Source organism: Catharus ustulatus, chromosome 6 (assembly GCF_009819885.2).
Source record: "Catharus ustulatus isolate bCatUst1 chromosome 6, bCatUst1.pri.v2, whole genome shotgun sequence".
Classification (NCBI taxonomy): domain Eukaryota; kingdom Metazoa; phylum Chordata; class Aves; order Passeriformes; family Turdidae; genus Catharus; species Catharus ustulatus.
Genome location: NC_046226.1, coordinates 56,294,977 through 56,316,776, shown reverse-complemented (window position 1 = coordinate 56,316,776; position 21,800 = coordinate 56,294,977).

Below are 21,800 nucleotides of genomic sequence, written 5' to 3'. Positions count from 1 at the left end.
AACTAAATAAAACAAACACTATTTTACCAAAATATTTATAACCTAAATACAAGGGGAAAAAGACATAGTTTTACCAAGATAGGGCTTTGACAGACTTCTTAGATAAAGAAGTACTTTATGCATTAAACTCAATTGGTTGGGTTTTGATCACTGCAGATCAGAATTTGATATTTATGGTATACCAACTCTCACAGTCTCACTTTATTCAGGGCTGGGAGGGGAAGACAAACTTCCCTGCCTTCCCAGACCCTGAGGAGCTTCTGAAGTGAGAATCAAGTAGTCATTGCATCAGACTAATCAAATATACAGAGATGAAAAAGTTTCATAGTGCAACAAACTCTGTTCAAAGAAGCTCACCCAGCAACCAGATCAAGGTTTTGGCTTTTATTCGAAAGGTCAGCAGCATTAATTCACTGTTGCCAGAGAAGCTGACAAAATATCACACTGCTAGTCCCTGCTTAGAAGCCTGACTGTGGAGATTCAAAAAGATCAGGACCCACTTATGTTATTATTTTTATCAAAGTCCAGGACAAGCCCAAGAACTTTACTTCATTCCCCCGTCAAGCTAGAACAGATCAAGATTATTTTGCGATGTGGTGTAGAACATCCCAAGGATCACGGTCTAGGAAATTCACCCATTGACAGCACTTACAAAACCTCAGGGCATAAAGTTATTGGTTCACTGTTAGAGATTTCAAAATGTCAACCAGACACTTTATCTCTGGGACCATTGAGAGCTCTGAGGGCTCCTCTTGCTTTTTGGGGTGCTCAGAGAGGTCAGGTTTGAGTTCTCATGTCTCTGTTCATGTTCACATCAGTGTGGTCATTCACATCTAGAACTTGGAGCAGAAAGACTGCTAAAAATACATTAAATTATCAGTGATGATCTTCAAGTACAGTACTGGGGAAAAAATTACACATTTTGCCACAATGGTTAGGCCAGGATGGAATATCCACACAAAATGGGATTTGTGGAGGAATAAAGATATATTTATTTTACCCACTGGGTAATCCCACTAGGTCTTGCAAATACAAAAAAATCCCAGACATTTCTCTTTTTTTTTCCTCATTGGAAAATTATGAAGTGTGACAAAGAACCGGAAAGTGCTTTAAAGTGAAAAATTTTGGGAAAAACCCAACACATCTTTACAGGATTCTCAGCGCTACCTTCTAAACAAATCCCCAAAATGGTAAAAGGAAGTTGGGAAGGATGGAAGGAAATTTACTTTCTTCTGCTCCTGATTTCAGTTTCCTCATCTGTTTTGTAGCAAATCCACTTGGACTGAACAGTGTTTCAAAATTGAAGCTATCAACTTTGTAAATGGACTTGTCCAACCCATTTAGCCTTAACATTTGCATTTAACTTGGTAAATTATGTTTTCCAACTAAAAAAAAAAAACAGCTGAGCTGGAAATGTGTGTGTTGATTCTACTCCCAGCTCTGCTCATGGATAAATATTTCAGAGGTACTTGTGTTCAAGTGCTTCATTTAAATTAACTTTTGAGAACCTTGATGAATAACAGTATTGTCTTAGGTTGCAATACAGGATGTGACCAAAAGTATCTGTTCTATCACCATCTGTTGAAGCCAGGTGGGGCAGTGACCCTTATCTCTGCAGGAGATATTCTGCTAATGGGCCATCCATTGAGACCAGGTGGAGCAGCGTTCATTATCTTTGCACCCCCCATCCTTCCTGCAGGGAGTCATTTTCTGCTCATGGCCATTGAGTCTCACTGTGGGACTGATAAAATTACTGCATCCCATTGGGAGTTGCTCCAGCCAGGGGGAGGAGTCAAGCCTTTCTTACCAAGATATAAAAGGAGACTTTACACAGAAAAAGGCAGCCCTTTCCCCACTGAGTTCCAGAGGAAAACTGTGCCTTTCTACATCACCACTGGACCTCCGGAGGGAAACTGCACCTTGTACAGGAGCACTGCTCCAACTGAGCCACATCTGTCACTGCAGGAGGATGCAGCCACCATTTAATGGGACTGCTACCAACACCCTGCCTGATGGGATGTCAGGCTGTACTCCGACTCTGTCAGTGTTTTGGGTTTGTTGCAATATTGTATTTCTATTTGCCTAGTAAAGAACTGTTATTCCTATTTCCCATATGTTTGCCTGAAAGCCCCTTAATGTCAAAATTATAATAATTTGGAGGGAGGGGAGTTATATTCTCCACTTCAAAAAGAGGCTCCTGCTTTTCTTAGCAGACATCTGTCCTCCAAACCAGGACAAGTATCAACACAGAGGGCAAATTAATTCAAGTAATCTTCATTTTCCAGTATTTAAATGCTCATTATTGTAGTAGGTCAATGACATATTTCTCTCTTATAAAGAAATCACCTACTCACTTCTTCCTTGTTTCCTTTTAAAAACATAATCCCCTTGATTAGCAGTAAACATATATCTGGAAATCATAAATAAATATCACTTGCTAATATTATGCTTGTCGGCCAAACACAACCCCTGAAAATAGTGTTTTAAGCAGAAAAGCAAGTGTTAAAAATGAATAAATTAGTATTTGATACTTAGTAACCTTCTTGTTAAATGAATATTCATTCCCACAGGTCACGAGACAGTAGAAAACATTTCAGCCTGTTGAGGAATGGGAATTCAGTGTTGCTCTTGATCCCCTCAGTGGGGCACAGGTCTCACTGAATTTGGGTTGTCACTCTATTGACAAAAATTTGGCAGAGGAGCCCAGCCATCAGTCATGAAAAGTTTCTGCAGTTGAGGTATAAATACCGTAGGTAAAGTTTTAGGGTTGTTTATAAAGAATCCGTGAAATCTTCTTTTAATCTGTTACTGACAGATGGAAATACCACAGCCTGTTTTCAGGCCAAATTCAATGCATGCAGCCTGAGCCCGTTTGGAATACAAAGTGCCAGTTAACTGGCAAAAATAAAGGAGAAGAGCACTTTTCCATGCTCCTGGTGTGGGAGGGAACGTGGTTGAGGATCTGATTGCCTGAAACACCAGGTCACTGAGCTGGGTCTCCCTGTGTAACTCTACAATGTTAGCAGTTTTTGTGCCTCAGCTTCTGAATTACATCTGAAATGAAACATCTTTCCCTTTTGTCTGCTTTATCACCTTGTTTTTCTGGGAAGTTCCTCAGAGCAAGAGGCTGTACTCTGTACATACGTGGTGGGCTGACTCCTCCACTGTCCAGCTGCCCATGCAGCACACTCCCCTCCCCAGGGATATGGGGAGAGGGGAAAAAATGGGATGGAATAGCTCACGGGTTATGATAAGGACATGGAAATCACTCACCCTTTCCTAGACTCAGCTCCACTCTGGCTTCTCTGCCTCCCCATCCCCATATCTGTCCCCACTGCACTGAGGTCTCTCTGAGGGGAATCCCCTCTCCAGCCAGCACCTGGAGCATCTTTTCTCCTCCTCCTTCTTCCCCGATCTGGGTGCTCCAGGTCTGCTCCTCAGCTTTTACCCCTTCTCCTCTGCCTGTCCAGCATTTTTTTCTTTATTGAACGCCTTTTCTGGAGCCACCAGCCCAGATGAGCTCAGCTGTGCCTGGTGCTGGCACGGGGGGGCTACAGCAGCTGTGTCCTGCTCAGGACAGCCCCAGCCTCTCCTCACAGAGCCCCCCAAAGCCAGAGACACCTGATCTCCAGGAGCAGCTCAGAGCCTGTCTCTGTGAAGGGCTGAGCTGGCATCTGCAGCCTAAGGAAGTAATTTTGGAGCGAAACAATTGATTTTCATTTGTTTGTCACTGTGCCCAGTCGCTCCTAGGGCAGCTTTGAGGGATCGCAGGGTGGAAGTACAGGATGAGGTCTGGGGCTGTTCCAGGACAGCGACTGCTCAGAGGTGCCCACGCTGGAGATCACAGCAAATAAGGAGCCACACAAGCTCCCATGTCCAGGGAATTTCTCTTGGGATGGCCATCAGTCCCAGGGCCAGGACATGTCATGGTCCTTGGCAGAGTTATTCCCACAGCAGTAGAGGGAGGCCTGGGCTTGGAACCTTCCTGGGGCTCTGGGATGCCATTTGGGAAACCCCAATTTTATCTTTTGTTACAGCAGAATGTTGCACTGTGCTAAAGGAATGGAAACAAATAAAAGCCTCACACAGTGTAATCTTCTACTCGCACCATTGGCAGAAGCAGGATATTTCATACTTCCACTAATACAGACGAATATTCTGTCATTACTGGTGGTTCTCTGCTTGTTCTCATGGAAGGCATAAAAAATAAAAAATTAATAAAAAATCGTCTCGATATACTGCTTGGTAGATAACCTTCATGTTTGCATTTTGGCCTCTGACCTTTCCTGAATTTTTTTCCAAGCCCTTCTCTCCAAACACATTATAGGAAACTCACTTTTCAAAAGCCAGGAGAGCTGACTCATGCCAGAATAAAACACTCAAATTATGAAAAATAGCATTACAACTGTTATGCTGCTCTACTTTTACAACCAAACAATAGAAAATCAATTACACTGTGTGAGCTTTCTCAACAGACAGAGCAAGTGTTTCTAGGAAACCCATTTCTGAAATCTGGCACTTTAGCTAAAGAAGTAAGGCCTCCTTTCACAAATATTATGTCTTTATTTCCTCAGCTACAACTCAGATCATTCTGCATATTATCACCGGGATACCTGCTAAAGGCTGGACTAAAAGCACTTATTCCTGGTGTCTGGGCCACAAGGAAGTCCACAGATGGTGACACTTGCCAACAACCTCTGTCAACCAATGGTGTTAAAAATGTCTGCCCCATTCCTTTCCCCATCACCCTCTCCATTCTTAGTCTTCACATCTTGAGAAAAAGATAGAGTTTGGTATTAGGGCTCACTTCTGTAAACAATTTTAGCTGCCCCAATGTTAGAGATGGAGTCTCCCAGGTCAGGGAAGGCCTTATTTTCTGAATGCCTAATGCATAGTTAAAGGCTGATAATAGCCTGGGGTAGCTCCAAGAATGTTATATAACTTACAGAGTGTCTATTAAAAAATAGAGAGACTTTGCCATTTAAAAAAAAAAAGAAAGAAAGAAAGAAAGAAAATAGCAGCCTGTGAGATTCCCACCATCTGGATGGAGTCTTTTTTCTTCCCAGATGAATTAGTTGTCAGGGGAGGAATTATTTTAGGCATCAAGTAACCCCTGATTGTGAGTGACAGGCTAACACAGGAGCAGATGCAAGGCTGGTGCAGCCTGTCCATTGTGTGGTAAGGAGAGCCCTGCATGTCCCACTCACTGAGCACAGGGACCTGGGGTATTGAAGGAGAAACCAGAGGTGGGTCAGGCCTGGGAGATGTTTCACACTGCTCACAGCAGATGTTCCCTCCCCAGGGAGAGAGCAAGCACAGGGTTCCTGCTGGGGGTGCTGCAGAAGGAGGGCTGGCTGCTTGGAGCACCTCATGGATTTTCAACAAGAAACACAAGGCCAACATTTTCATCAAACAGCCAGCACTGTGAGAAACTTCCCTAAGATCTGAATTCTGCAGAAATCCTGCCCCAATGTAACACCCTTATTTGAGAGGATGTTAAAAACATCTTGGTGAATCCAGACAAATAGAGCCAACAAGGAACATTTTGAACACATCTTAAGATAAAATCAGTTGTCACCATCTCCTATTTCAGCTAATGGAAATGTCTTTTTTTTTTTTAACATAATTATGGATATCAGTAAATCCCCTTCTCTTTGCAGGCAGTACAAGTCTATTATGGGAACATTCACCTACTCAACAATGTCATAATTATAAGTTTATGCAATAAAACCATATCCTGATGGGCAATCTAAAAAAAGCATTATTGTAGTAGAAGTGTGTTAAATGCTGTCTAGAAACTTGTGTGCCTGATTTCATTAGGAATTTAAAACTCAAACCCTGATCCTTCAAATCTTGACAGAACCCCCCAGATTTAGCAGAATATTTGGATTAGTCTAACATCTAAAACATTTTTCTTATTTAGTGAACCCAAAGTAATCCGGAGCTGCCTTGAGAATGAAAATTCAAAAGTGAAGTGGTGGGTTGTGAAACATTTTATAGTTGGAAAGGAGAAGAATATTTGCAATAAATAAACACTGAAAGCCACAAAACAGCGTTTGTTTCAAATCTAGTATAAAAAGAGCAGATGGTCAAAAGAAACAGGTACACAAAATATTCATGTTGGCGAGATCAGGTCCTTTTCCCTTTAGAGAGCATTGTGGAACTCAAGAGGACTGTGGACAGTGCCACAGGGGAAAGAAATAAAAAACAGTGACATCTTGTGGTAAGTAAAACTCTTTGGTAAGAGAAACTCAGATTTCCATATGCACTCAAGAATCTGGATGTTAGACTGTGCTATTGAGAACTTGAGGTGGTGACTTTTCCCCTCCCCTGAGTTGTTTTTTTGGGTTTTTCCCTGTTTTTGGGGAGCCCCTAAGTGCTGCTGTTAGAGCTGTTTCCACCAAGAAACAAGCAGTAGCTACATGGAATTTAAATGAAGATATCCATGTTTAGCTGCTCCCTCTGTCACATTTATCAAAAATCACTGGTCTCTGCATCTGGATTACTGAGGCAGAAGGTGAGGAATCCTCGACCTCAATATTTCCCAGCTGAAATGCTGTGAAGCTGAAGCTGCAGCTCATGACAGTGTCGCTTCTGGGGAAGGCCACAACAAAGAAAAAAGGAGCATTTTCTTAGAAAAGACTCCTAAAGTGACCCACTCTGCCCAGACAAGCATCTGGTGTTGGGAATGGTGTTGGGAGTATCAGAACAAGAATTTATCAGGTCCTTGTGGTAATTTCTGATACCACAGTCTGACTAAAAATAAACCAGGAGCTCTATCAGGCAGAGTGACTCTGGCAAAATATTTCTTAAGCCCCACCAAGACTACTGAAATCAGCAGGAATTCTAGTCTTTGACCTAAATGGAACAAGACTTCAACCCATTATTATCCAACATTTTCTTTTACTACAGAGTTTCTTCTTAAGTCACATGATTTCTTTGCCAGGGCAGGTGGCAGTAATAATATAATAAAAGTTTGATATTTATTTTAGGTGCCATGGAGTGTCTGGTACAGTATCTCCTGGTGAGTAATAAGTACTCTGAAGCTACTCCATTAATTTGTTCCTTTTGATTGCTTTTGAGATAAGAGAAGGATGTTAAAGGTTTGTTGTTGGTTTTTTTAAATTAAAAATTAATTTTAAAAACCTGTAAATAAAAGCTTTCAGATTTCTTGAAATGTGCCAACTTTATTTCTTGACAATAAAAGAATGCTGTGAAGCATTTGCCATAAATAGTAGGCCTACAGTATTCTGAATGTTGCCAAGAGGAAAGAAGAAAACCTTTTATGTCAGGAAAAAGTTACAGGTAACTTCTGGCCAAACCATGACTAAGCTGATTTCCATTCTGCTTCAAGTCGTAAATATACAAACATTTGCTTTATAATAAAATTGAAACACCTTTTTTTTTTAATAAAAGCACATGTTTATAAACAGTAGACTACAATTTCTATTTGACTGCTTCTTTGCCACTGAAAATCTTGGCAGTACATAAATTCAACACCTGTCAGTCATGTCCATGCATGAACCTGAAAATTGAAGTTACACAAAAAGATATATTTTTTTTCTGTGAAAATGAAGGGCCAAATATTTGCTATCTTCTGTTGTGATTCTACATAGAAAAATAAACATGTTGTTCTAATTTTATTTTTCCTTGTAAGTGACTGGGAAAAAGTTAAAGTCAGGATGCTTGTGTTTTCCTGCAGGAGGCTTTCACAGTGTTCATTCTTTTCTAATGTAGCTTGTGAAATGCAACAGACTGCAATTCCAGACCTCTGTGAGACAGTGAACACACTGCTGGACACACAAGCACTAATACTTTGAATTTTAAGGATCAGGCTTTGCATTTGACAGAGTGTTGAAGTTTATTGGAACCTGCATTGGCATTCCATCAATTTTGGCGCCCAAAACATCACAGCAACCATTTCAGTGAGGGAGAGAAGACTCCAAATCTCCCTAATGACCCTTCCTATGCACTCTTTTACCTGACTAACCAAAATCCAGCTGTTTGCTGGAGGCAGGAGCAGGGGCTGTGTTCCCCATCAGCTTCACACCAACCCCCATGGTCAGCTTGTGAGCTCAGGGTGTATAAAAACTCCTCATGCAGGGGAAATGAAGAGTATGTTGAGGTGTGGTAATGCTCACCAGCTCCTGGTCTTTATTCAGCGAGGGTTTCCCAAGTACATGGGACTGCTTTAGGTAAAGGCAAATTGGTTTGATCTGGACTTTTGGGAAAGGTGGTGCTGTAGCCTCTGCAATAACTGATGCAATAATCCTCTGCATAAAAATAAATGTACCTGTCTGTGTTTAAAAGCAGAGCCAATTTTTTAGGAGGTACAAGGTTGGTATAATGCTGTTTGGCCAGAAATTGTTCACCCCTTTAGCTGTTGCCTCTCTTGGATCTCTGTTCTATGTTGAACGTGTCTTACACCATTAAAGGGGAGATGGAAATGTTTAATTGTCTCATTGTAACCCATCTGCATTTTCTTTTTCCTGTTAGGAACATGGTGGTGTTTCCCAAACAGCTAAAATGAGCCATATTTTTCCCTGGGCACTTCCCCAGTGACTGAAATAAGATGTCATGCTCTTTGCTGACGGGAATAAAATCACCCATTGAGACACAGAGCTCAGCTGGAAGAGCGTCAGGCTGCTAAAAGATCAGCAATGAATCATTATTTTACTATTTCTAACCTTTGTGCTGTGAAAAATATTCCCCAGGCCTAAACCACGACAGGGGCTTTTAGGCCTTGGTGGGTATTCAGGCACTTTAACACCAGGAAATATTCGATCATGACATCACAGGAGGAACTGATGTCACCTGTGACCACAGCAGGTAAATGGGCACTTCAGCAGTGCACACAGGCCACTGCACAGATCAGGAGAATTTCAGTCACATTTAGGTCATCATTGTCCAGAAGGCAGTGGTCTGAGTCACAGGAACTTTCTCAGGAAAGCTGAAGTGACCTGTTTGTTTGCTTTCCAGACTGAGATTCCACTCAAACCTATGTGCAAGGTGTGAAGCAGACCTTTGTCACCTCTGACTGACTTTGTCTTGGTTTTGTTTCTGAAAGTGGAAAGCAAACCTTTATGAAATGTTTCAGTTGTACAAATCTGGGGGTGTGTTGTCATAAAGTGCCCTGTAGGAAAACCCAGAATCTGCAAATAAGATACAAAACCACTGGGAACAATTGAGGATCTATGGAGAGGTGAGAGATGCCTGGGAAGAAAGAGAGCAAATGGGCTCTCACTGCAAGCGCAAACAGATTTATGGCATCTCCAACCTGCTTTGGGAAGCCAGGGCTCTGCAGGGCACTATTCTGCTGGCTGCAGTTGCCAGATCACATCACACTTTGGCCCCAATCCCATTTTATAGCTGTAACAAGCGCTGGGGAGGTGGGCAGTGGCCTCACAGGAGATTTGCATTTCAGCGCTCTGTGAGCTGCAGAGAGGCTGAGGGTCAGTGAGAGACTGGAAGGACTGCTCTCATTGTGGCAGGTGGGACATCTTCATACAGAAAGGGAGTGTTAGCACAGTGCCTGAGTAGTGGGAGACCTGGATTAGAGTTTTCCCCGTCTGAGGAATGCTCCAGACATCTCTGTGTGCTCTCTGTTTTCCATTAACATCATTCTGTTCTTCTGAAAAACACCTCAGGAGCTGCCAAGCCAAGGAAACTGCTTTTGTGTGGTTGCTTCCTCTAGTAAGGAGACAGAAAAGGAGAGCCCTGAAAACTGTTCCTTCCTTGGCCTATTTTGCATGAACTTTGTAAAATGCAACCCCCCCATTTTTAAGGCCCCTTCCAACCCAGAGCATTCAATGATTCCTTGATTCTACGAAAACACCCTGTCCACTGGTGGAGGGGACACCAGAATCTAAATTTTTCACACCCTCAGTGAGTTCCTGAACCATCATTTGGCAGCACAAGGCAGCAATTCTCATCCTGAGAATTGTGAATTCTTTCCGGAATGCTGGCACAGCTTTACCCTCTGCTCTGGGAGCTGGGGTACCTTACATGAACGCCAAATATGGGGGCTGATCCCTTCCAGGGTGACAAAAAAAGCTAAAGTTAGGCTTCGTGTCCAGGATATCTGTTCTTTCTTCCAAAGGGCTAAGAAATGCTCTGGATTTAAAAAAAAGAAAAACAATGCAAACAAAGAAACAAAAAATACCCCCAAACCACCCTTTCAGCCAATTATCTACAATTTCTTGACTTTCATTTTGTTCTGGAAGCCAGAGGAGCCAGGTTCTCTCCAGACAAATTTGCAGCTGCTGTTGACAAGCTGAGATGAACAATGCAGACTCTTCAGGTACATAAACTGATTTCCAAGGCAGTGGAAGTTCTTCCATGTTCCTCCTTGACACAGAAGGGACATGGGCCTTGTGGATGAGCTTCCTGCATGGACTGCCAAGTCCATCCATTAGTTAAACTGGAAATAATTTATCTGTCAAGTTTAAACAATGACTTTTTGGTGAGTTTTTAGGTACTGTGCTGTACATGTAGAACATGTACCAGAGACAAGCAGCAGGATATATCTTAGACACATTTCTTATCCCTGAATGTTGCAAGACTGGAATCAAGGTAGAACCTATCCTAGGAAAACATGACCTTTTATGTAGGCAAGGAGTACAGAGTTGCACAGGTTTTATTCCTTAATTGCTTTTTCTAGAACATTACCCAGGCACTGTGTTTTCCCAGACATGCCTTTTTCAGCCTGTTAAGGAGTAGCAAAGTCATCCTGCTGACTTCCTGCTCTTTAAAAGAGGAATTCCAATATGATAAGTCAGTCATAGAAAGAAAAAGAATTGTTAAAAACAAAACAATTGATGAAATAATCATCAATGATAAACTTCTAATTGTAGGGTTTATCTCCTCTCTGCCTTTCACCACCTGTTACAGATCTCATGGCTTATCATAATTTTCTTGTTTATTACTGATATCCCAGGTGAGTAATACATGGGAGGGCAGAGGAATTGTGTGAGCAACCATTTATTGGGATTAATGAGTGCAAGGACAGTAATAGCTGCATGGGAGGGTAGCAGCAGTGTTGGCAATAGTCATGGAGAGAAGAACATCTGAGACAATGATTTGATTAAGCATTAAAAAATGATAATTTACAAATGTACATCCAGATTTTCTGGCTAAACCAGATTCCCTCTGAGCCCCTCTCTCCCCTTGGTGTATGTGCCTTACACTTTGCAAAAATCAGCAGCAATGGAATTTCCATTCATCCAAATTTGCTTTAAATGTAGCAATTAATGGCTAGTAAAAAATTCCCAACTATTCCTCCACATAGTTTAATCAATCCAGGTAGTCAAGCTCCTTGGTGTAGTTTGGTTTTGCAAGTGTTTCTTTGGCCAAAAAAAAACCAAACTAAAAAAAACCTGAAATGTCTTTAGATTGTGTCTTTAGCACCTGTGAATTTCTGTGTAGGTCAGAGGTGGACTCTGGATTTTTGCTGTGGTCAGGGATGGCAGAAAACCATTCAAGAATTTTCATTCTCTGTATATCTTGCTTGATCTCTAAAAAATCAGGGAACCTGTACTAAATCATAAAATACCTTAATTCATACTAAATCACAAAACATCTCTTTAATTAGCCACTGACAGCCACACCAAAGCAACAGTGATTTCAATACTCCAGACCATTTCTTAAGGAAAGTAAATCCTTCCTAAATGTTTGTGGTCTAATACGTGATTTATTATTATTGTTATTATTATTAAAGAGGTTTCTTTTCCTTTTCTTCTCTTGTAAATTCTTGTATCATTCTGTAGAATTAGTCATAGATGGGTACATTATCTACAGTGCTTATATGATAACACTTTAATTTTAAATCACAAGTGACATGTTCTGGGAACTGGGTGCCTCCTCCATGCAGACTTCTTTAGAAAACCTAGTTTTTGTCTGCAAAAATGAGATTTCCAGTACTTTGAAAAGAGATATGCATAACACATACAAGTTTTCTTTAAAAAAATAAAAAAAAGTTATTAATAAACACCACCTATGTCTCAAAAGATTTGCCATGTGATGTTTCAGCAGACTTTCTGAAGAGAAGAGGAGCTGAGGTTGAGACATGATGCTTGCTCCCAGTCCAGAGTGCTGTCACTCTGAGTGCCTGGATGATGGAAGGAGAATCTGTTTCCATTCTCCAGCAGCCAGACTTTCAGGCTGGGAAGTTCTCAGGGAGTTTTGACCCAGGGTGGAAGCAGATGAAAGCATGGAAGTGAGGAACTGATGTCTTGGCGTTGAGACCAAAGTGGAGTGCCAGCACAGCACAATTTGTGGAATGGCCTCAAAAATGTTTGCATTTTCTTACTGCAATTGTTTCACTCTCTCTTGCTCTGGGCACCTTTCTCTGCAATCCAAACAAAAGTGCCAGGGATTAGGCTGAATCCACTTGCTGCTAATATTTTAATCCTTTTGCAGCTCATTGTCCATAGCTGAACTAAGCGCTGGTCAAGTGCCATGTCAGTAGTTCAATGGAATTCAGACTTTGGCACTCTGAAAAAGGCAGCAGATGTGCTTTAATGATTATCGAATAAGTCGTATTTTTTTTCAGTTTGCTGTGCTAATGCAATCTAATCTCGTTGACCCAACAGACAAAACCGTAACAGTAGAGACATTAATGGCAAGACAAAGGACATGAACAATGCCACACGTTGGAAAAAGTCCAGGAATCCAAGTGCTGCAGAATGTACTGGGAGCAACACACAGGTTGACTTCCATTTCCATGAGCTGCTGCAAAAATCACCTCTGCAACCTGTCAATTAAGTATGGGCATATGAATTCAACACACCTCCAAATAAATGTTCTGAAGAATCACCACTTTTCCTGGGACTGGGAAAGACCTGATGAAAATTTCCACTAGGAATCAGTAAACACCTCAAGTGTCCAGATCACAGGTTTAACCCCGGACTGCTTCACTAAGGAGGTGTGTAAAAGATTCATTCAGCTCATCATGCCTGGTTTTATACATGAAATTAAAGCACTGCAGGCAGCAGTGCATTTTAAGAATCTTGACTTCTTGTCTCCATTTCATGCTCAATAACTGCCAGGCCTAGGAAAGTAATTAACAAAGTGTCATTTAAACAAAACTGGGGCTGCTGTTGGAGGCACAAAACTAGGGATTTGCAAATCAACTGGACATAAAATTTGTCATCCTTTCTCAGATGCAGCTGTAGCAGCAGGGTTCACTGTTTATCACCAGCCTCTGCTGCTCTGATGCCCTGATTAGGAACAAGTACTGAACTCCTGCTGATTTCTTCAGGGATTTTAATGGGAGTGAAGCATCTCGATGCTTTTGTGGACCTGGTGTGATTTTTTAAAAATACCAGAACTTGCCAGGAGATATTTACAGCAGCATATAGAACTGTAAACAAACGCTGATTCAGAATTGTCCCTTAGCTCCTGCTGTCACTGTTGTGCTGGGCCTTGTCCTCTACAGTGAAAGTCTTGTTTATGAGAAGCTTAAAAAGGCCTTGAGGAGGGAGAAAGCAAGTAGCTCTCTAAAATACAGCTTTTACTTGAGCATTGATATTTGTAATATTTTAATATTGCTTTATGATTGTTTTTTATTTCTAATGTTCTTTATTTGTCTCAAAATGTTGTGCTGTGGAGCTTCTCTGTTCCCTCCGTGATTCCTGGCTTTCTTCAGATATGATATTTCAGTTTTACAAATATGCTGGTACTCAAGGTGATGAAATGTTTTCTCCAGCCTTGTGCAGCTGAAGTGACTAAATCATGGTGGACTGTGCGGAATTAAGGAATAACAACAAGCTGAGAATCAAATCTAAGCACACAGATCTGGCTAAAGGAGCAGAGGCTCTGTTATGAATAAAAAAAAAGTCTTCTGAGCTAAAGGGCTTGTCTTCTTTGTACATCTACTTCCACAAGGGCCATTTTCCTGGTGATCCCTCCTTCCTGGCTGTTTTCCTTTTGCCTTATCCAGGTCGAATTTGATCTGGCTATCTCTGTCTGGAAACCACCCTTCTGCAGGCATTGCAATATCCTATTTATATCACTGGGGGCATTAATGGCAAACGGGGCACGTTCGTAGCATCACAGGAGAGTTGACAGATGTTGAGGCCGTGACTTCTCTTTATCTGTCCAGGTGACAGCAAGTAAATATTTTGATGTAGGGGACTTAGATAGAAGTCTTTGATCTTCATGTGTGCCCTGCAGAAGCTCCTGGGCTCCAGCAGACATCAGTCATGCTAAAAGACAGCTGTCAGAGGAAGCTGTGGCACCTTTAATTGGCAGATTCTTCTTTCATTGCTGAAATTTGGGTAGGAAGCTGATTATTGTCATTCTGTCTCTGCAGGCTTCAAGCCTCAGAAAGGAATAGAGAGGGGGATTCAGCTTGCTTGCACCTCTGAGCCTTTTATTGACTGTGTGGCTGTCAGAGGGGATTGACCAAAAGATCAGAGATGTCCCAATTTACCAGATGTTGGATGTTGTTTTAGTTTGAGCTCCTGTGAAACCTATGTGCTTTTGGGAGCCACCAGAGATAAGAGGAGGAAAATGCTCAAGAGGGAAATGACCTACCTTGCTGGACATAACAACCACTCTGGCAGGAAATTTTGATGAGAAGTTAGAAACTTTTAGCCCCATCCTGCAAGGCTTTGGTCCATGGAAATGGGTGGAAATTCTGTCCTGCCAACCAAAGAGACAGGAAGGCTCAGTGATAAGTGCTGCAAACCAAGCTGTATGTTCCTCTTCCTGCACTTCCCAAGTAGCCTGCAATCCATCAGGGAGAGACTGTTCAGGGGAATTGTCTGACTCAGTGAGTTCACCCACACTATCAGCAATCCACAGCACTTCTGCTTGCACATGTGAATTGAGCTGTGGGATTCTGTGGGACTGGGGATGCCTTTTTCTGGTCTTGGTGTCATTACTGACTTGGTATGAATGCAAACTTTGGCAAATGATCTCACCTCGGAAAGTAACCCTTCAGCAGACCGTGGGATTGAAGTGCTTTCCACTGCTTTTTGGAGAGTTCTTGCCAAACTTTATTTAGGTAAGGACCTGAGCTGTCCAGAACTTGAATCAAAATAGACATGAACAGGCATGTCAGTCTATTTTAACTACCTCTGTTCTCTGTGACTAAAGCTTCTCTCATCAGCAAGCAGCTCCACACTTTAGAGCAAACACAAGGTTTTTCAAATTCCATTGCATTTTGCAGAGAATATTTATTTACCATGCCAAAACTATCATGGTCTCACAGCAATAAAACACCCTTTGCTCTAAATTTGATGCTTGAGGGTATCGCTGGCTCTTGGAGTGTTTGGTTTATTTTAACAAATTCTCTTTATGTTTTTCTGTCAGCTTCTATTTTTGCTGTCAACCTCCAGTTTCCCATCTCTCCATCTCCGTGGCTTTGAAGCTTATCCCTGATAAAAGACAGCACTTATGTCAAAATACACTAATGTCACTTTGACACACAAGTGCACAGTCTGGAAGCCGTTTGGCTTGGCAGAATTATCTCCTCTGGCAGCCTCGCCACAGCTGGGTTGAGCTGCTGGGCACTCGTGTGTTTGTCCCACTCTTTTTGTCCAAGGTAAGCCCTTGGGACTTTCATCAGCTCACATGAAATAAACACCAGTGAAAATAGCTCTGAAAAAACACACCAGGCTGAGGCTTTTCTCTGGGAAATAGTTTCTTGTTAGTTTTGGGCGTTTAATTCAGGGCATCAGGGTAATCCAGGGAAATGAGTAACAATGTCAGACCCGACACTTGCTCCTGTCCTTCCTCTTCTTCTGCTCAAATAATGTCTTTAGTGAATGAAGTGATAAACACTTCAGAATTACTACAGATTGTTTCATTGGTGTTTCTGAATAACTCTGCTGAGCTCCTGACTGCAGATCATCTTTTTACTGATTCCTCTAGAGGTGACCTGCATCAATACCAGATTTTATCCATGTGGAGAAGAATGATCTTGTGACTTAGGTACTGGACTTTGCGTCTAGATCTTCCCAATCTGACAGGTGGAGCTACATGACTGGCAGCTACATGACCTGTAGGTCACCATCCCAACAGCTCAGTGTGAGTTTTGGGACTTACATTGCTCTAAATGCAGCTCTCTGGAACACGATGCTGTAAAATGACAGTGTAACCTCACTTTTCTCCTCAAAAAGAAGTTGTGAATACATGAGTATTCCTGTTTGTGTTGCACTCAGCTAGTATAGTGAGAAACATCATAAAAATGTGTGAGGAATTTGCACCAGTGTGTGAAGAGTGGCCAGTTCATAGAGGCTTCAGTGAATGCCTCTGAGGCAATTTTGGAGTGGAGAAAATTTTTTACATATTGAATGAATTGAACAATGGGGAAATTGAGTTGTGCTTAAATATCTCAGATCTGAAACAAACAACTACAAGCCAATCCCAGGAATTCATGTAGAGGAGTTACTGTTTGCTCCCCGGGAGTTAGAATTAATTCCCTAGTGTCTATTACAAATAAAGAGTATGCATTGTGTGCCAGTGTTGCGTGTGCTGATGCTCACACTAAACAAAGACAACCAGGACAGCAGGTCTTCACAAGAATGCAGCATGGCTGAGGAAATCATGAAAATGAAATAAAGGCTTAAATTTATCACTGAAGAGCTGTTCATAGAACCATGAAATTACTTCTGTAATTAGGACAAAAATCAGAAATGACTAAGTTGTAACAAAAAGTATTAACTCAGAGCCATTTAAGGAACAATCTCTGACCACTGCACAGAGTGGTGATAGAGTTTTGCATAAAAAGACTCTTTTCTCTTTGGATTTATGTCAGTTACTCTTGATGTTTCATGCATCATAATATCTCTAGAAAGAAGATTCTTGTCTCCCTGAGAGCTGAAAGCAAGAGAGAGTATTAAGAAAACACTTGCAATCTCTCAATACCTCATTGTTATTAAGGCAATTTATTTTAAAATATGACTTAGAGAACCACAAAGGCTTCATCATGTTCTCAAACCCTGCCCCATGCCTGGCTCTCTGCCTTGCCTTCATCTGTGTCAAATGATGTGTGATGTTTTACTGGGAAGTAGTTGGAACAATGAATTAACAAATTTACTGTACAGAAACAAAACCTTTCCTACATATTCTGAGAAGTATTTTCACAGTGCAGATCATTCAATAAGCTTTCCCAGTTTTAACTGCAAACACAGACTTGAAAAATAGTTCTTTCATAGACCCATGAAATCAGGTATGATCCAGTAATTCAGAAAATAATGAATGCAGGGAAGGACCATTAAACTGGAAGTGCTATGAGTTTAATTTATTTTGGAGCCTGGATAAGATTACAGTCAATGGCATAAAATGAACACATGAAGATCAAATTACAGATTAGGCTGAGGCAGCCATATAATGGTTTTGATACTTGAAAGACACCAAAACTAAACTTCTAATTAGCAAACACTCTTTCTTGGATGAGTAGTCATCTCACAGGTGGGAATGCTCAACTTGAAATTATTCAAAACAAGGGGGAGAGACTGGGGTGTTTATGTCTTCTTCAGGTTATCTTTGGTAAAAAGAGTTGCAAAGAGAAACAGGGAAAACACATTTAACCAGAATTCTGGGTGTGGGGGTCGCATTTCCTAGGAGTGAGGGGCTCCAGGGGAGCTTGCACCAGCAGCACAGGCAGGGGGAGATCTGTGCTGGTGTCCCACTGCTCGCCACGACAGCTGGCAAAATTCAGCTGCCATCAGGGTGGGCAGCAGCAGTGGGGGGCCTTGCTTGTTGTCTGGCCATGGGGACCACTACTACGAGCTGTCATCACTCATCTAATGAGCCTGAAACCGGAGCAAAGGCTCCCTGGCCGCACTTTGCTATCTTTAGGAGGGGCGGCTGAACCCACGAGTTCCGTGTGTGGTGGGCCCAGTTGGAGCAGCTCCGGGTGCTGATGACAGAGTGTCAGTGTCAGTTCACACACTTAATCCTGGGCTCAAGCAGGCAGGCTCTGCTGTCCTCAGCCTACAAGCACACATGTGCCTTTTCTAGTTCAAGCTTTAGAAGTTCCTGTAAGTCTCTGAAGCTGTGGGGTTCGAAGTAAAGCATCCAGCATCCAGATTTTGGAAGCCTGTCCTTTGTGTGGCCAGTTTTTTACTGATTGATTGATTGATTGATTGATTGATTGATTGATTGATTGATTGATTGATTTGCTGCTCCCTTTTATGTTGGGATAAACCCTGAGACTAAACAAAGTGTGTTTATAAATGCCGTGGGTTGACCTCAGTCACGTATGGCTCAACAGGGAATGAACAAAGACAGTACAGCACCAACAACTACTTTATGATTTAAGAACACAAACTCCTGAACAACATCAATACTTTCACCTCCAGTCACAGATTTTTGCTGTATCAACCAGATTTTTGTTGCTCTAAGTTTTCATCCTGCAACGAGGAGCTGTGCTGCTGGTGGGGTCTGACCTCAGGCTTGGAGGGTGGGGGCAAGGAGAGCTCTGTCCTTGGCAGGAGACAAAGTTGGCTCCACAAGTCCTGGGCTCACTTCTCAAACGAGCCAAGGGATGTGGCAGTAAAATCAGCAGGTGGGAAATACCTGTGTGTAATTCATACATCCAGCTCTCCCTGAGCTGCAGCATGAGTTATTATCTGCTGAATCAAGCCTCAGGCTGGTTTGATTATCAGAACGTCTGATTAAAGGGAAGGAAATGAAAAAGAACACGAGGACAATATTCCTGGAGAACCACCTGCATGAATACCTGGAGCTCATTACACATTTCAGATGTTACAATAAGCTATCTCACAAAGGCATCACCCCCAAGTATCAGGGAATCATTTTCTTTCTGATACACTCTCCAGAAGGAGCATCCAAGGCCTGCAAGCATTGATTTGTTATCTCTAAAGTAAAAATGAACTCAATTTGAAATTGATTTGAGCATGAATTTCAGGAATTTTTTTAACAAATGCACATGGCTACATAGATGCCTTCAGGATTAGAAGTTTTAAACCAGACATCCTGCACACATACTCTGAATCTTCATGAACTGAGGGCCTTACTGCTATTTTTCATCTCAGACTTTTGTGTAAGTGGCATTTGCTGTCAGCTTCTGACTTCTCATCCAAGGCACAGGAAGCTTGGGGTAAGGGAAATCTCCTGTTAATACCTAAGAGCAGTAAATGAAGGAGGGCTAAAGCACCAAACTTAGACGGAAGTTTCTAGTGCCAGAAATCCCAATGATTTAAGCATATTCCTGACAAGAGGATTTGAAGCAGTGTTATGAAACTAGCTTCAAAATTTGGATTTAGATTCTTGCTACTTCTAGAGAGCTCACAGGTATTTGAGTTCCTAATTTCACCTCATACTTAATCTTCTCTTTTCAGAAGTATATGACTGTGGTGACAACAGCAGCAGACAATGCTACACTTAATGTTTCCTTTGCTTTGTTTATAGACCAGGCTTAAGATCTCCAAAAACTTCAATCTCCTGTTTAATCTCTCTCAGGATCAAAATACTGGAGTTTTAAGCAAATAATTTTTCAGGTTTTTTTTCACCAACAACAAGAAGGACAATGGATACCCAGCTCTTTGGAGGAAAAAAGGCATAATTGAAATGATCATCCTGGCTTGAAGGTATTAGCATTTTCATGTAAAACTGGGGCAGGAGAGCAGGAGAGCAGAGCCAGGAATTCAGTTCTTGATATAATGCTCAGTATAGCTGAGCATTCATTTGTTTAAGATACTTGGGTTGCCTTGCAGTGAAAATAAAAATTAAACTCCATGAATCAGGTAAGGGGATTTGGGTCTACCTTCTGTCTGTTTGCCAAGGAAATCCTTCTGCAGCCCCTTGCAATTGAGAAGCAGAGGTGCCAATTTTAAAGCAACAAATTCTGGCTTCAGCTAGAAATGACTGCAGACTACTGAGACGGAGAGAAGGTCAGGACAGAGAATGGAGAGCAAAGGAATCGCCTCAAAAGGGAAATGCCGACTAAAGCAGATTTAAACTTCACACTAGAAACCTGCATTTCACTGAAATATGTCGAGGCTGCCATCTGCTGACAGCAGGAAAAGTCTGCGTACCAACAATAAAATTGTTTCAAATATTATTTGGCATGATGCAATTTCAAAGTTAACCTCTTTCAATTCTAGATAAAGACTTAATCTTTAGCTAGAACTGAGAGTTCTCTTATCTGAAATATAGAAACAATTTCTTTGAACATTTACCTCTGTTGTATCAAACCAACCCTCCAACCTAAACTTTCATTCCCTAAACTGACAAGAATGAAGAAAAATGGGACAACAAAATTGTTTCACTTTGAAATAAAAGTTTGGAATTAAAATGTTTCCTTCTTGCTAGCATTTGCCAAATGTATAGTCATATTATATTTGGAAAGGAAAATGGATTGATTTACTGAAAAGCTTTTGAGGAAGAAAAATATTTATTGCAATTAGTGGAGCTTCTAACAGTCAGAGGAGACTGATTTCCCTGTTGGATGGTCACATATCCCAGTGTTTGGTAATATAGGCATAACTTTTATGGGTACACAGAGAACATGTTACAAGTATGACATGATTTTTTTATCTGTGTGAGCAATATTGAAATATTTCTACAGCTCATTCTGTTGTTTATTCTAACATGTTGGTGTTTGGGGTCTGGAACCAATTCAGAGTAATTTGCCTCACAAAACCATGTTTAAATAATTAAAATTAAATGTGCAGAAAAACAATCCTCTTTCTCGTTCTTCAAAATATTTTGCAGATTAATGGTAAGGTTTGGGTTTGCCCTAAAATGAAAACACAGATAATTGTTTTTAAGGAGAAACAAAGAAAGAAATCCAAAATCAAACTATGCCCAACATCCAGTGCACTTGCTTCTCCTCATCATGCCAAGTGGGGAACTGAAACTCAATGCAGTGAGTATAAACATACCTGTGGTATTCTAATCCTGTCTTTTTAATCAGAAATTTCATATTTGTCCTGAGAAATCTCTCCCAGAGAAAGTTTCTGCTGAATTGAAAGCTCCTGCTTCACTCAAAGGTAACTTCTAAGAAGTTGACTTGCAAGTCACTTGTTCATTTCCTTGTTTTGCTTTTCTTCAGAATTATTAATTTATTTGTACAGCAGAATACAGTAATTTCATTATTATAATCCGCACTGAGTATAAGCCGCACATCCGGGTGTTGGCAACTGTCTTGGGTTACAATACAGAGTGTGATAAAAGGTATCTATTCTATCACCGTCTGTTGAGGGTGGGGGCAGTGATCCTTATCTCCATTGGAGATATTCTGCTAATGGGCCATCCATTGAAACCAGGCAGGGCATTGTTCTTTATCTTTTCACAACCCATCCTTCCTCCAGCCAGTCATTTTCTGCTCATGGCCATTGAGTCCCACTGTGGGACTGATAAAATTACTGCATCCCATTGGGAGTTGCTCCAGCCAGGGGGAAGAGCCCAACATTTCTTACCAAGATAAAAACAGAGGTTTTGGGACACTAAGGGAGCCCCTTTCTCCACTGGACTCCAGAGGAAAACCGGATTTCTCCACATCACCACTGGACCTCCAGAGGGAAACTGCACCTTGTACAGGAGCACTGCTCCAACTGAATCACATCTGTCAGTGCAGGAGGATGCAGCCACCATTTAATGGGACTGCTACCAACACCCTGCCTGACGGGTGTCAGGTTGTACTCTGACTTTGTCAGGGTTTGGAGTTTGTTTCTTTGTAGTACTGTATTTCTATTTTAATTTCCCTAGTAAAGAACTGTTATTCCTAATTCCCAGATCTTTGCCTGAAAGCCCCTTGATTTCAAAATTATAATAATTTGGAGGGAGGGGGTTTACATTCTCCATTTCAAAGAGAAGCTCCTGCC